Source organism: Pleurodeles waltl, chromosome 1_2, assembly GCF_031143425.1.
Source record: "Pleurodeles waltl isolate 20211129_DDA chromosome 1_2, aPleWal1.hap1.20221129, whole genome shotgun sequence".
In the NCBI taxonomy this organism is placed as follows: domain Eukaryota; kingdom Metazoa; phylum Chordata; class Amphibia; order Caudata; family Salamandridae; genus Pleurodeles; species Pleurodeles waltl.
The window spans coordinates 222,572,116-222,589,097 of NC_090437.1; positions in this window are offsets into that span (position 1 = coordinate 222,572,116).

Here is a 16,982-nt window from a genome sequence, read left to right on the forward strand (position 1 = left end):
AAAGCATTGGTCGCTAAAGCTTGAGGATCTGGTCTCCAGCTGAAGAAATGAGGAAGTTGAGTATTTAGACGGGATGCAAAGAGGTCTATATGGAAAGGACCCCATTTGCGATGAAGAGAGTTGAAGACCGAAGAGTGAAGTTTCCAGTCGCTGGAGTCAGAAAGATGACACGAATACCAATCTGCAACTGAGTTGAGCGAACCTGGCAAGGATTCTGCTCGAACTGAAATTTTTCGGTGGAGGCAGAATTCCCAGAAATGTTTAGCTAATTCTGCTAGAGGTTTGGATTTGGTACCGCCGAGATGATTGATGTATTTGACTGCTGTGAGGTTGTCCATATGCAGTAGTGCGGAACAGTGGACTCTGTATTTGGTGAAGCTTCTGATTGCAAAGGAGCCTGCAAGCATCTCTAAATAGTTGATGTGCAATGAAGACTCCTGAAGAGACCATGTGCCTCCAGTCGATATTTGACCACACCTTGCGCCCCAACCTATTAGGCTTGCATCTGATTCTAAGACAAGATCTGGGGCTGAGGCAAAGATGGTCCTGCCATTCCAGGCTTCTAGATGGTCTAGCCACCATTGAAGTTCTGTATGGGATTCGAGATCGAGGGGGATGAAATCTGAATAAGCAAGACCTTTGCGTAGATGATTAATTTTTTATCTCTGAAGGGCCCGATAGTGGAGAGGGCCTGGAAATATTGCCTGAATCGAGGAAGAAAGAAGACCTACAATCCTTGCAAGAGACCTTAGGGAGAGAGAAGTCTGCTGTAAAGATAGGGTTATCTCTGATTTGATGCCTTTTATTTTTGAATCCGGAAGTTGTGGAAGGCCTCGAGAGGAGTTGACTAGAAAACCTAGGAACTCCATGGTCTGTGACAGAGCAAATATTGATTTCTTGTTGTTGATTTTAAAACCTAGATCTGAAAGGAGGGATATAGTGTAGGACAGTTGAGGCCGAAGAATAGCGATGTCTTGATGCATGAGAAGGATATCGTCTAGATGGATTATCATTCTGAAACCTTGAGATCGGAGAAGAGCTACAATAGGTTTCATTAACTTGGTGAAACACCAAGGGGCCGAAGACAGTCCGGAGGGCAGGCAAGTAAATTGATAGGTTTGATGTTGCCATTGAAACTGTAGAAACTTTCTGTGAGAGTAATGAATAGGTACTGTTAAGTAGGCATCTTGAAGGTCCAGATGGACCAACCAGTCGTTCAGAAGAAGCGAGTCTCTTAGATGAAGAATTGTTTCCATCTTGAAATGTCGATAAACTACGAATTGATTGAATTGTCTGAGGTTGAAGACTTGGCATGTTTTCTTTGTTTTTCCTGATTACTAAAAACAGGGGTCTTATAAAACTGGATGGAAGAGGACGAGCTGATTGGATAGCTCGTTTTCGAAGGAGATCTTGAATCTCGGCAGAGATGAGATTTGACATCTCTTCTGCAAAGATGAGAGGAGGAAGGAGAGAAGGTTGGAAGGGAGTCTCGTAAAACTCTATTAAGTAGCCTTTGACGGTGTTGAGAACCCAAGGATCTGATGTAATCTCTTTCCATTTGTGAAGAAAAAACTTTAGACGACCCCCTACAGAAAGATGGCCAGAAGATTGGCTTTCCTGAGTTGTTAAAGGACTTGCGTTGGTTCCCGCCTCTGAATCCTCTAGAACGCTGGGGGTAGAATTGCGGCCGAAATTCTTGTTGTTGGTAATTGTAAGACCCTCTGAAGTCTTGATTCCTGAAGGACCGGCCGGTGGAGCGGCCTCTTCCTCTACCGGCCCTGGCAAAAACACGTCTGTTGAAGACCTTTTTAAGAGACTGCTGCGCTTTGTCCAGAGAGGTAAAGGTGGTAACGTATTTACTCAGCTCTTTAATAAATGAGTCCCCAAATAGCAAGCCGTCGGCTTTAGATCCTGGATCCATTGCTGCCAGATTCGTCATTGATTCTTGTGGATTCTGCTAAATAAAAAATGCGGGCTAATGGACCGACCAAATCAAGTACTTTATCCTGGCAGAGGGCCCAGGCTCTGTCTACCCCTTTGCGGGGATCTTTCCTGAATTTAGAGAAAAATGTTAGTAGTGACGGATCTATAGAGGGAGTTGCAGTAATGTGTAGGGGAAGGGAGGGCCTGGGACACTCAGAACGTAATTTGGCCCGTACTTGTTTATCTAGGGGAAGACGTAGTTTGGCTAAAATATAATTAGACACGTGCTCAGAAGGTAGCCATTCAGTGGAATTGGGGCAATGAATTACACCAGGATCAAATATGAAATTGCCATCGGAATCCAGCAGGGAGGAGTGTGCTTGATTAGCTGATGCTTATTTTGTCTTTTTGGGTGGAGGCCCAATCCAAAAATCAGCGGTGTTAGTATCCTCATTGTCTGTATTAGAATCAATGTCATCCCCATCGTCATCTGTGTCTCTAATATCCTCAATCACAATCTAATGGGTCTTAGATAAGTTTTTTGTTTTAGCTTTACTTTTCGTACCCATAGACTTATTCCCCTCCGTAATGGGAGGCCTGTGAGGAGCTTCGCTCTCTATCCTGAGTGAGTTTGACTCACAGTCCGTTAGCGCAGAAGAAGCATTTACTTGATTAGAATTAGAAGCTTCCGCGGATTTGCGCTTTCTGCTTTCCCCCGCAAAATGGGCCAAATGTGATTGGGAGGGACAGGAAGACACAGTATTCTGAATTTGTTTGGAAACTTTTACCATAGAAGCAGAAACGGCTTTCTTAACTGAAGACTGCATAAAGTTATTTAAGTTGGAAGAAAAAACCTCTTCGGAATCTTCATTTGTTGAGAAGAAATCTGAAAAATCCATTTTACTGTGGGGAAGAGCACAAAACTGGTAAAAAAGGTGTTAATAATCTGAAGGGAAGGGCTTGAGAACAAGAAACTGTGACTCACCAGGAAGCTGCCAACCGAGAGGCAGGAACTATAAAGCCACGCCTCACAAGGAAGTGGCATGGTCAGCAGTTTAGACCGACAGACTAGTCAGGGACCGAATGAGGCTTGAACAGCCGTCGGTTGTGTGACAGAGACGAAAAGATAATTATTTGAAAAGCGCTTCAATTTAGCTGCGCTCAGAAACTGAGATAGCGGAAGAATAGAGGTAAGAACGCACTCGCGTCAGCCGGCATTCACAATAGAATGTTAGCGCGGCTACGCGAGCGAGGAAAATGCTGAGAAAACTCTTCGCGCCGCACGCGCAATTAAATTATGTTTAAGAAGTCATGCACTGTTTAAAAGGAAAGCGCAAACATGCGCACAACGTTAGACAGTGAAAAACATTGAGAAATACGTTTTAAACACAGTAAATGATAAATCAATACTAAGAATTATATAGAGCACTAAAAGATATACGTATCTTGACTGCGAGCAGCAAGAAAAGAGGGCTGCCTGCAGTCAGGATTGGTATATCTTTTTGTGTATAGTGTCGTGATTGGTTAGTGTATTATTCTCGCTCTCCCATTGGTTGCCTGTTACGCAAACCTTTGGGATTGGTGTTTTGTTCTTGGCTGCTGTTAAAATAAAGCAGGAAAAGAAAGCATAATAAGAGCCTCCGGTCTTGTCATAAAATTAGCTGTGCAAAGTTTTTGTAAGTGACACAAAACTTAAGTAAGGCCACAAAGTGTGATCTGGTTAACCCACCCACACTCACTGCAGCTGAGCTTAGGGTGTTGTGCAGAAAGAGGAGATTGCCTGCTGCTAACAACCTTAGGAAAACTGTGAAGATCAAGTCCCTTGGGTAGTGCAGATAGAGGTAGAGAAAGCTTCAGAGATATGAAGGGAGAGGGAATATATCCTCTCCATCCTCTGGGGGGAGAATGATGATTGCCAAACTGTGATTTCAGCAGCTAGGGCCCCATCCAAAGCTAGTGGGAGGGGAGTGTCTGTGGCATCAGACCAAGAAGAAGCAGAACTGGACCTCAGGGAAAGGGAACGTGAGGCCCAGGTAGCCCTCATAGCTTTGAAGGCAGAGAAGATGGTCCTAGAGAAGATGAAGTGGGCAAAGAGTGAACAAAGAGATGGTGGCAGTGACAGAAAAGTGGCGGTGTCTATGGGTGGTAAAATGATATAGACAAATGGTTGGAGTCCTTTGAAAGGACTCTCCTGATGAGAAGGTTTATGCCTTAATATTGGGGTTCACTGCTATGGGAGTTAGTACCTATATCTGGGAGGGATAGGCTCCTGACCCTAGGGGGGGAGGAAGCAGATTCCTATCCCAGTATGAAGAGGTGTTTAACTGAGAAAGTTTGGTCTGACCCCATATCAGTAGAGAATGAAGTCCAGGGACACCCAGAAGGTCAATTCCCAGTCTTGGGTTGACTTTGTAGACACCTCACTTAAGGTACTAGAGGGCTGGATACAAGGTAACAAAGTAAATGCTCATGAGGAGTTATACAATTTGATCATGAGGGAGCACCTCTTGATTAATTCCATCCAAGAGAGGTTATGCTAGCATCTAGTGGACTGTAAGCTGAACAACCCCAGAGAGCTGGGGGAGGCAGCTGAGGGGTGGTTGAGAACCAGGGTGGTTATCAAGTCCCATGAGGGAGACTCCAAAAAAGGGGGGTCAGGTCCCCAGAAACCTAAAGATGGGGGTGGTAAGCCCATCACAGAAGCTCCCTCTATACCCAAGAACCATAAGAAAGTAGAAAGTAAATCCCACTCCCCACCTGACAAGCAGAGGCAGGGAGAACCAATGTTAAAGAAGCTCTTGGACAACAAGACCTGTTTTGACTGTCAGCAGACAGGGCACTTCAGAGGAGATGTAACCTGTCCAAAGAAGGTGGTTAGCATGGGGCTGTCCAGTGTGGCCATAGAGGAGGACTCTGAGGTCCTCATAGCAATGGTCTGGGTGACGGGTCCAGATGATAAGCTGGTGATCCTTGAGGGTGGGAGTAGGCACTTTCACCCCATTCAGGTCAATGGGAACCCTACCACTGGCCTGAGAGACACCGGTGCCAGTCACACTATAGTGAGTGACCGGTTGGCGACCCCAAACATGTATGTCCCAGGGGAGAAAAGGAGAGTCTGGAAAGCCACAGGTGAGGTCACCACCAAACTTGTACCCATTGTGCTCCTAGAGAGGGAGGGTATCCTTGGCTGGTTTATGGTGGGCATCAGTGCTGACCTCCCCTTAGATTATATCCTGGGCAATGACCTCCCAGAAGTGAGACGGGCGGTCGCCCCTGGTAACCCCCCAACCCAGAGTCCTGGGCAGCCCGTCCCTACAGTTAGGAGACAGGTGTCCCCAAGAAAATGGAGGAAGAAAAAGAAAGGTAGGCCACTCTTAAAGAGGGTTCCAAGGAGCCAAAGGCCTTCTGCCGCAGTAAGGGGGAGCCCAGAATTGGCACTGACAAGGCCTCACCTGACCCCAAGTAAGTCCTGAGAAGTCAGGCAGCTGTCCAGCTTCAAGATATTGTCCCTGCACTGACAGAAGGGCGAGTGGAATAAGGGTGTGTGCCACAGGATGTGGTAACCCCCACTCTAAACAGCAAGAGGGATGACAGGGCCCCACAGTTGCCCCTAAAGTGGCTCACTCACCTGTCAGTGGAGAGCTTAGGGTATAGTTCTGGATTCTGATAGCTGTCAGTAGCATTTGCTGGGTGCTGGCCTTCATGGCGGCACTGCACCTAGCCAGGGATGCAGATCCCAAGGTCAAAAGCAAAGTAGGCCCCCTGACCCTGAAGGTCATGGTGGGGTTGCTCAAGTGTTGGGTAACCTCTTTGGGTAAGCTACGTGTTGCCCTAGAAAAGTTAGGGATAGGGGAGTTGCCACCTCACTACCCAAGTTGTCAGAGAAAGAGGAAGAAGACCACCCTACAGGGAAGTTTCAGTTTAAAATGGGTCCTTTTACTGTTGGGATAGGTTCACTTTCAAGAGGGAGGGACCATGACAGGAGGATGCAAGGCAGAGAAGGCCCTGCAAAAGGACGGCCAGTTTTCCTCAGTCTTCCTCGCCTGACAAGCCAGGAAGACTCTCCCAGGGTTGGGCTGAGTCTCCTGGGTGTGTTGTCTGGGGGGGGAGAGGAAACTAGGCTGATTGCAGAAGCCCCCTAGCTTTCTACCCCCATTTTCACTTTTTGTTGGTGTTTTCCTAACTCTGAGGGTGCCCTGGGCACTGCTAAATAGACCCAGGGCCTGTGCTCTGATTAAAATGAGTATGCACATTAGGCTAATTATAATAGGCGGTATCAACCTACCTATAAGTCCCTAGTATATGGTAGGGAGTATAGGCTTAGGGACCCCAGCATAGGTAGTGCACCCATAGGTGCACTGCTGAGGTGTCCAGTGGCATTTTAAAGGCAGGCCTGCCTTGCAGGCTGTTTTTAAAGTAAAGTTACATACAAATTTGACTTCGCGATAAAAAGTACTTCTAAAGTCTTAAACTACCTAATTTTTACATATGTCACCCTAAGGTGTGCCTTAGGTGCCCCCGGGGTTGGGTTCAGTGTAACTATAAACAGGGACCTTATAACAGATGTTTTATAAGCCCTCGAGAGGAACAATAGCAAATATTCATTTTTCCCTCACTGTAGTGAATGGGCTCTATAGGCTAAAATGGGGAGACTTTATTTTAATTAATAACGTCTCAAAAGGACCTAGATCCTAAGTTTGGTATCAATCTTATTGTTATACTAAATCCAGAAACTTGCCATTGTTGAATTTAATATAACTAGTTCAGGGAAAGAGTTTTAGAACTGTACCTGAAAGTTGCAAACTTCAGCTCTGTAGTGCCCTTCTCTGATTGGCCAGTCTCTGGCAGCCTGGCCAGGCTGCCTTGATTAGGTATGAAGTGGCCTGGGCTGAAGACAAATGAAGTGCCTTGGGGAGAGATCTGCCTCAGCAGATGGTGAGACAGGATAGGGTGGAGCAGCCAAACTGATCTTCAAAGGAGGAAAGGACATTTGGATCAGCTCAGGACCTCCTCCATTTCATGCAAACCCAGACAGCCCGGTGCGTCCCTGATTAGATTAGGAGAGGGCTGGAGAGGGGTGTGGCAAGGGAACGTTGTCACAGCAGTTAGTAGACTCAGCCAGGCCTAACCTCCAAAATTCAATACCTTCCATTTTGGATTTTTAAATGTTGTTCCCTGGGATTGATTGTTGCCACACTTCCCAGGAAGTGGTCATCCAAGAGGGTAGTGGCCTGCCTGTGATTGGACAGTTGGTCCCCCTGCATTCCACCCAAGGAGCAAGAATAAATATGTCAAATCTGCACTCACACCTTAGATCCCTACTAGGAGCAAGTCAAGAAGAAGAAGGACTGTCCAGCTGGGCCCCTGACCTGCACCTGGACCCTGTACTCTGAAGGGATGCTCCAGACATACACTTTGGCTTCACCACTAAAAAGACTTTGCCTGGCTTCAACTGGTTCACAAAGGGACTCCCTGTTTGCTACAGGTGAAAAATAGCTAACCAGAGTTCCCTGTATCTAATCCTGAAGAAACTGACCAGCTGACATTTTGGAGTTTGAGCCAAGTGCATTCTGTAATTTGGAGTCCTAATCTTCAAGGGGCAACTCAGAGCTTGTGGAACCTTTTGGTGAGCTGTGGACTCCTGAACAACTTTCAAAGACCTTCTGGAAAAAGATCCAGAAGAATGGAGAAGTTTGGAGAACTTTTGGAAAAGAGCTCCATAAAGGAACTGACCTGATGATGTGAGTCATGCCGGCTTACCTCAACCACGACCCAGCCTGACTTGCAGGTTCGCCCGCTGAAAAGCTCCGGAGCATCAGACTTCCAGGAGTTCACTGTGGGCTCCTGGAAAGGTAATCCGATGACTTTGCATTAAAATTGGCATGTTGTGGAGGGTCGTCCACCGTTGGAAGGAAAAAAGTTCCAGAAAAGGGACAAAGTCCGAATGTAAAAAATTTACAGGGACTTTCCGCTCAGCGTAGTCGAGGAAGGCTTCAGGGATGTGGGATCCAAATTCAACTTCAGACTGGATGAAGATTTCCATTCTGAAAAATCGTCTAAGTCTGAAGTCTGAAGGTGGAATTTTACACCGAGGTCTCCTGTGACGTGTATCTGAAGAGGGCTCCAGGGAGGGTGGATCGGATTGGTGACTTTATCCTGCTGAAGAAAATCTTCAAGAAAAAGGCTAAATCTGAAGGTAAACTTTTGACCGAGGCGTCCAGCTTGCTTTAGCTGAACAGGGCTCCATTGCAGTCAGCCTCAAACTTTGACTTTGCCCCTGCTTAGTGTGACCAGATGACCAGTTTGATGCTTTTAGTTTCCATATGCTAGAAAATATTAAGGGCCAGATTATGACCTTGGTAGAGGGGATCTCTCCGTCCCAAATGTGAAGGATATCCCGTCCACTGTGTTACAAGTTCCATAGGATATAATGGAACTTGTAATACAGTGGGCAGGATATCTGTCACATTTGGGACGGAGTAATCCCCTCCACCAAGGTTGTAATCTGGCCTGATTCTTTAAGCAATCATATCTCCACTTCCCCTATCCGATTTCAATCATTTTGGTGTGGTTTTAAAGATAAGAATATACTCTATGTTTATACATTGGTGTTGGATTTGTATTGTGATTTACTTATTTACTGCTTTGTGATTTTTAAATGCTTTACACACCTGTAAACCTAACTGCTCACTGCCAATCTACCAAGGGTTGAGCTGGGATTAATGTATTGAGACCTAACTGGACCTAGTGGGGGTTTGTGGCCTGTTCATAAGTGTATGTACTTAACTGCCCTTACTAGTAATCCATTTTCCAACAAGCTGTTTTGTGAGAATAAATTCAGAACCTAACTATAACATCCCTGTAACCTCTGTTTTTTTCATTTAATTTCTATCTTTGTTTTTGACATTATAGTGGCATATAGCATTTGGTATATTTAACCTTAAATAATTCTGAATCTACTGAATAGATTTACACCAAATCAAATCTGTGTACCAAGATCAAGCTTCCAGACAAATGTGGTGTATGTCTGTTGAGCGGTTCAGGCTGTAGGTATGTCTAAAGACCCTATGGGAAAATGTGGTGGAAACACATTTTGGAACCCCCTTTTTTCTGCCCCCACTTGATGGATCACCTTGAAACTTTCAAGTGAGCAGCTGAACTGACAGTTGTATTAGTTATTAAAAAACAAATCGAAGATTTGTCAAACGGTAACAACGTTATTAGCAAAAAAACAAAAAATGTTTTTCCTATGGAAACTAGTTCCTGACTATTACTATCTACTGGTGATCGACAGAATTATACAGGAGCAAGGCGCTGTTTTCTGTTTTTTGGTTTTTGAGTTTGTGTAATGTCGATTTGAATTTTATTAGCTTTGTTCTACTTGGTATCATTAACGTGTCATTAACATGATTTGGAATTCAGATATTTATACAATGTCTACACAATATGACAAAAGGGAGGCTTTGACCAATAGGATATTTCCAGGTAAAGCAACAAGTGGTCAGAGTTCAATCAATAAACCCAAAAGTTTAAGGGATCGGATTATTAGATTGGAACATGTTTCTAAAAAATAGTCTGCTAAATGGTGGTACTCCATGACATTAAGAAAGTACTTAGGGGCATATTTATACTCCGTTCGTGCTGAATGTGCGTCAAAAATTTTGACACACATTCAGCGCAAACGTTGCCCCATATTTAAACCCTGACGCCCGAGCCGGCGCAAAAGGTAGATGGCGCTATGTGCGTCAGTTTCTGGAAGCGGCACCCCGCCCTGCGTTAATGACATGCAGGGTAGGCGTTCCCGTCAAAAAAACGACGCACACAGCGGTGCGTCGTATTTATGCTTCCGGGCAAAAATGACTCCCGGGCCGTAGGCGGCGCAAAAAAATGACGCAAAACAGGAATAACGTGAAATTTTAACGCCTGGGTCAGGGCAGGCGTTAAAATGGGGCAAACACACCTGTACTTAATCAGAACACACAGAACAAACAACAGAGCAGCAGAGCAGCAGAGCATCAACAGGGAGACATGGAGGTGCTTTTTCTTCAGCGTGCACGTAGACGCAGAGCCCTGCAGCAACAACAGCAGCTACAACAACAACAGCAGGGACCCCAAAGACAGCGCAGAAGGCAGGTGAGGATATTCCGCCCAAGAACAACCCTGCATGGCCTCAGGGAACGGGACATCATCCAGAGGTACCGGTTGAACTGGCAGGCCATTCAGCAGCTGCTGAGAAATATTGAACAACAGTTGGCCCCCACTTTAGTGACTCCCCGCACTATCCCAACAGAAACAAAGCTGCTTGCCGTACTTCACCTGCTGGCAAGTGGCTCGTTTCAGACAACTGGTGCCCTGGTTGGTGGAATATCACAACCATCATTCTCCGCATTCCTGCCTAAAGTACTGGATGCCATCATTCGCCTGACACCCCGCCACATCTGCTTCTCAAACACACTGCAGGAGCAGCAAGAAACTAAACAGGGGTTCTACGCCATCAGTGGCTTCCTGCACGTCCTTGGTGCAATCGACTGCACACACGTACGCCTTGTGCCACCTGCTGCAACAGAACACCTCTACCGCAACAGGAACCACACACATTCAATCAACGTGCAGGCCATAGTCGATCACCAAGGACTGATCAGCAACATTGTGGCTAAATATCCTGGGAGTGTACATGACGCATTCATCTTCCGTCACAGCACCATCAACCAACACTTCCAGGATGGACGATATGGCAATGAACTACTTGTTGGTAAGGACAAAAACCAAACTCATATACACACTGCACAGAAACCCTCTAGGACAAACAACACATACACCACAATAGCAACACCTAGCCAGGAACACACTGAGGTACTCACATCACTAGCCATGTTTCAGAAGTCACCATTGAACCTGTCTCACATTGGAATTTACTCTACAGCTTAATGTGAAGACATTAATGACTGTGGTTGCCCAAATGTCACCTTGCAAATTGGAAGTCTCACAATAACCTGTACACTAATACAACGCATAAGTTTAAAGGTATGGGATGGCCTGGGTATGTTCATATGAACGTTTCAAATACACTTTCATGTTTCAACTCTGCATGGAACTATCATCACACCCCCAGTGAGGACACACGGACACCTGTATCACAAGTCACAATGCTAGGGAGGGCACACTGTACTGGAAAAACAAATACATACTGCTGACAAACAGTTAGCCAACAAACACTTGCTCAGCCAAGGAAAAAAACTCAATGCCAAAGTTTTCACCAACAACCATAGGTCGTCACATTAGTACACAAAAGAGTCACAGACAACACAAGACAACTACTGCCATCAAAGATCCGTACAACAGTGCCTCCTACATCTAATTGATCCCATTCTGTGTTTCTCTTTCAGCTGATCAGGGGTATGGCATCCAGCCTTGGATAATGACACCATTTGGGAACCCAAATACTGCTGCTGAGCGGGCATACAATGACGCCCACAAGAGGACACGCAGCATTGTGGAGCGGACCTTTGGGATCCTAAAGTCAAGGTTCCGCTGCCTTGACATCACTGGCGGTAGCCTACTCTATTCCCCAGAGATGGTCTGTAAGATCATACTCACTTGTGCCATATTGCACAATATATGTGTAAAAAGGAATATTCCCCTCCTTGAACTGGACCCAGACATGCCTCAGGATGACGAAGAGGAGGATGCTGGCCTGCAACAGGAGGGGGAGCAACCTAACACGGCAGCAGGAGTGCGTAGGCGCCAACAGCTTGTCAATATTTATTTTTCTTAATGTATCATAATAACTTGTATTCCACACTTGTAAATAAACACAGATAACAAACACCACATCATGCTTTGGCCTATGCATTTCTGACCATCTTTAGTTTGATATTGCTGAAGAAGAATGTCGTCTCATTGAGCAATAATGCTATAACAATCATGACAACCAAAATTAACATCACAAATGTATGCACAGAGGGTAGGATGTGACATGATACATTAACATACACAGAGGCCAACAGGAGTCCAAATGTGGCAATTACACATGCCGGATCCAAACACCTGAGACAGTCTCTCACCCAGCCCAAAAATGTAGATCATTTGAAAGTCACATCACACGTGTTCAGAGACAGGGTGGGACCATCCATGTGTACGTGACCATGTCATCAATGGCTTCTCTCAAGTGTGTGATATGAGCAATACACAATTGGAACAACATTAGCTGCCACTAACTCAGGAGGAGACCATGAAGTCACAGTGACAACATACACCCAGACAGGTGATAGTGGATCCACATTCCAACACACATCTACACATATGTCATACAATCAACCTAATATCTGAAAGTAGACCATCACAGTTGTGTCCCAGTTTGAACCTAGCAGGAAGAATGTAACATGCCACTAAACCAGGTAATGCAGAAAGGGACACAGACAACAACTAAATAATTTTCATCAGCACATCAGGAACTCTGAGAGTTTTGCAAACATAGTCATTGGAAAATGGTATGCAAGTTTGCTCCAAATCATCATTACTGCAAACGTCAAATGGGCTAATGAGATGAATGAATGGTCAACAGTCATTCATACCATATGGCCTTACATTAGCCTGCTGCTGCAGGTTTGCCATAAGATAATAAATAAAACACATGGATACAGTAGCTATTCAGGATGGACAAATCTTAGGGTGCTGGGGGCCTAAGTCCACCTCTACCGCCCCCCAAACATACAAGAATCTTGTACTTGTGAACTAAACACATGTATAAGGCACATGTGTGGGCTACATGTCAAAAGTCCAACACAAATCAGAAACACAAAATCATAATGGGACATGGTTAGCCCCATAAAAACTGTAAGTGACTATTGCACTCCCTGTTAGGACTACAGATAAAAGCATCACCATCATAATTGTGGACACATTTTGGAGAAGGAATACATCATGGTATCCCATCCATCATTTCAAAATAGCCATCAGCAATTACCCAAAATATGTTGACAAATATGGTCAATACATTATTTACTGTATCCTAAACATTACAGTGTGAATGCCTTCTATACATACAACAACGGACATGTGTCATATCCAACCACAAATGTGTATCACATAGCACCGTTTGACCATGACAAATCACCTTCCCCAAGTTAAAAACATGAAGACATAATAAAAAAAATTGGTCAAAATTCTACGCATACAGCATGGGCGTCATAATTTGTTCACGTACATGAGTGCACAGAATGCAGAGTCAAATATAACTGTATCCAAAAGTTTCACATATTTAGCCATCAAAGTATAATTTACATCATATATTTTTTTGACTCAGCATCATGTGCACTCTTGTACGTGGAAAAAATATGACGGCCATGATGTATGCGTGGTAAAATTGACGCAACATGGACAATATGTTGGTCATCTCATGTACATTAAAAAATTATTAATATTCATATCATATTTTTTGACTCAGCATCATGTGCACTACTGTACATGGAAAAAAATGACGCCCATGATGTATGCGTGGTAAAATTGACGCAACATGGACAATATGTTGGTCATCTCATGTACATTAAAAAATTATTAATATTCATATCATATTTTTTGACTCAGCATCATGTGCACTACTGTACGTGGAAAAAAATGACGCCCATGATGTATGCGTGGTAAAATTGACGCAACATGGACAATATGTTGGTCATCTCATGTACATTAAAAAATTATTAATATTCATATCATAATTTTTTACTCAGCATCATGTGCAATGTTATGCGTTAAAAAAAATGACGCACAATTGTGTATGCGTGAAAATATGACGCATAACGGGAAAATAAAAACGGCGGCCATTTTCTCAAGGAAGTGATGTAATAGGATATCCTGTTTACAAAATCTGTACTGGGAGTTAACTTTCACTTTCACTTTGCAGTCTCAGATTTATCTAGACTGTGTGGTTGTGTGAAAGGTGTTGTCCTGTGTTTTACTGCTTTTGTGTCCTGTGTACCTTGTATTTTGTCCTTTTGTGAATCTATTCTTGTTGCATAACATTGTCTCAGTCTGTTTAGTCTAGTTTTGTCTATTCCTGTTTTTGTTTGTATTGTCTGTGGGAGTCTGTTGTGGGTAACATAGTTTTTGGGGTTAGTTGGGCTATTTTTCTCCTTTTTCATTTTCCTTCACACCTCTACCTTTCCCCATTTCCCACTTTTACTTTCTTATTTCATTTGTAAATTACTCTTGCTGTCAATATGTCAGGTAGGCCTCGCCTGTCCAGGATGGGTGAGGATGAATTGGGAGGATTCATATGGCTAGTTTGCCATTTCCTCCCACTGATGCTGGAGGCTGGGGGCCGTGTGATACAGGGGTATCACACGGAGGGAAGGAAAATCCGGTGGGAGAAGGTGCGCCATCACCTGGTCCGGGTCTATGGGAGCAGGCGCAATGTCCATCAATTGAAGCACCGCTGGGCAGATCTGATAACCAGGGAACAGGACCTGCTGGACCACCTGGGAATCAGGATTGGTGGCCATGTTGGTGAGTACAAATCAATTACATGGGAATAATAGAAATCTGTGTGGGAACATGTGATGATTGTTACCCAATCTGCTAGATAAGTAGCTGACTGTGTGTAATGCTAGGAAAACCTAGGTCCATGTTTATACACATATATCCCCATTTTTTAACCACATTTTCACGCAAAAACAGCAGCAACTTACAACAAATATCTGTATTTTGCAAGTTTGCCCCCTCTCTGCGTGACAACATGATGCAGATGCTGCGCTACAAAGGTATACATATGTGCTCTAATGTGTATTTGTTGCACAATTTGTATGAAGACCAATGCTAGCAGTCAGATGGCTCATTTTTTCTACACATACCAGATGCCTGTAGCTGTATGTAATGTAGTGTTGCATTTGTGTCAGACAAGCAACACGTTAACGGCTCTATTTGTACTCTACAGGTCATATTGTCCAGTGAATAAGTCATGTAGAAACAACATACCTACATATGTAGAAGCCATAGCTAGACAGAAAATTTGAAACCCATGATGATGCTATACATGTGTGGTGCCTTCACGTCACATGAAGTTAGATATGTTGTCCACAGATATGTCACATGTGTGTGTGGTTGTTGTGTGTTGAACATGTCCACCTAGCCTGTTTGATTGTGAGTGGTCATGCAGTCCTCATTGAACCAGTTTTGGGATGTCTCTCTGGGATGCACATGCTGAGATGTATGGATAACATTATTGTTGGGGCATACTAATGGAGGGTTAACTTGGACGACACCTGACTGTCCTGGCCACTGCATGTGTGTAGTAGGGTGTGTAACTGTAGCAGGAGACTCATCCAATGTTAATGTTGAATACAAAGTCATCCATGCAGTATGAGCATGTGGGAAAGTGTATCATTACCATGTCATATTCACACAGTGTCATTGTAACAGAAATTATTTGTCAGTTCACCCAGTCTGAGTTCAGAGTCTGAGGAGATATTCTTCCTTTCATGCTTTACAGGTGGACCAGCCCCGTACACTGTGGGAGAGGTGGCACATTTTGAGGACCCCGATACCTACAGTGAGTGTCGCCTGAGTGCTATTTTCATTGTTTGGTAATGAAGCATGATGGACTACTGTGTGTTCAAGAGAATTCATGATTTGATGCGCTGGCCGTTCATTGGCATTGTTGTTTTAGTGTGATATCAAATAGGACTTATGTTTCTGTAAAGCAATACCTAGCCATCTCTTAGATTGAGGGGCTGTAGGTCATTCCTGTTGGGCCGCAATGAGGAATGGGATGACTCATTTGGAATACACTGGTCAATGTAAGACTTGGTCGGGGACTTGGCATGAGCTGAGTCTGCATATCAGACTGACAGTCTCCCATATAGCTTAGGCACATGGCTTTGATGACAAGTGCTTCTTCCTAGTTGAGGATGGACTGTGTACACTGTAGGTTGGATCTTCCGGGGGCATGTACTTCCACAAGGTGAACTAGAAGTGTGTGTGACTTGAGTGCAATGGCCTAGGTGTTCTGTCGAATCATGAGAATGGGTGTTCTACCTCCTCTGTGTGTGTTGTAAAACATGCCTCACTGATAGTATGTCACGTTGGCCTAAGTCATATCATTTTGACATGTGTGGACCTTGGATGTGACAATGTTTGGCTGACTCCAACGTGTTGCTAGCCATTCATAGGTGTTGTGTGTGAAGGAACATACTTGTTGAACTTTCTATACACTCCTGGGTGTGCATTGAACATGGGATTGTTGGTTGTTCTTCCCACACCACCCTCAAAGACTGGCATGTTAATGTGAAACAGGGTACCTAGGACTGTAGCAACCAGTATGTTACACGTACTTGACACCTTTTGTGACTTGAGTTAGTACCTAGGGCCAGATGTTGCAAACTGTTTACAAGTTGCAAATGTCATAAATTTCTGTTTGTGAGTTGCAAACGTCTGTTTCCTATTCCGAAATGTGTTTGGTGATTATGAACATATTTGCAAAATGCTTTTCCAAATCCAAAATATGAAGGGGTTTTCCAGACCTATTTGCAACTCACAGTGGTATGCAATTCCATTTGCAACCGAGTACGTGGTTGCAAAGTGAGTCGCAGTTATCATCCACTTGAAGTGGATGGTAACCCACTTGCTAACTGGAAGGGGTCCCCATTGTAACCCTTCACCTTTGTGAGTGGACCTAAATAATCCTGTACAAAACAGCCAGTGGTCCAAGGGACCACAAACTGACATGAAATTATCCAAGATTGAAGTTGTTGTAATTTATTTCTAAGTGCAGCTCATTTTCCTTTCAGGTAAACGGCCTACACTTGGGGAAAAATAACCTGCTTTATTTAAAAGCAGTCACGTCCATGGAGGTCTGCTGTTCCCAGCAGGTCTCCATCCCCGTGAGTGCCCATAGTCGCTAAGGTGGCGCAAATTGGAACCCACATCATTGATGTTAATGAGGTGGGTCTTAGCGACCCCATAGCGACTCGCAGACAGTGTCAGAGACACCGTTCTGCATTGCAAATTGCTAGTCGCATTTTCCAAATTCCTACATCTGGCCCCTAGTGTTGACATTTGGTTATGGC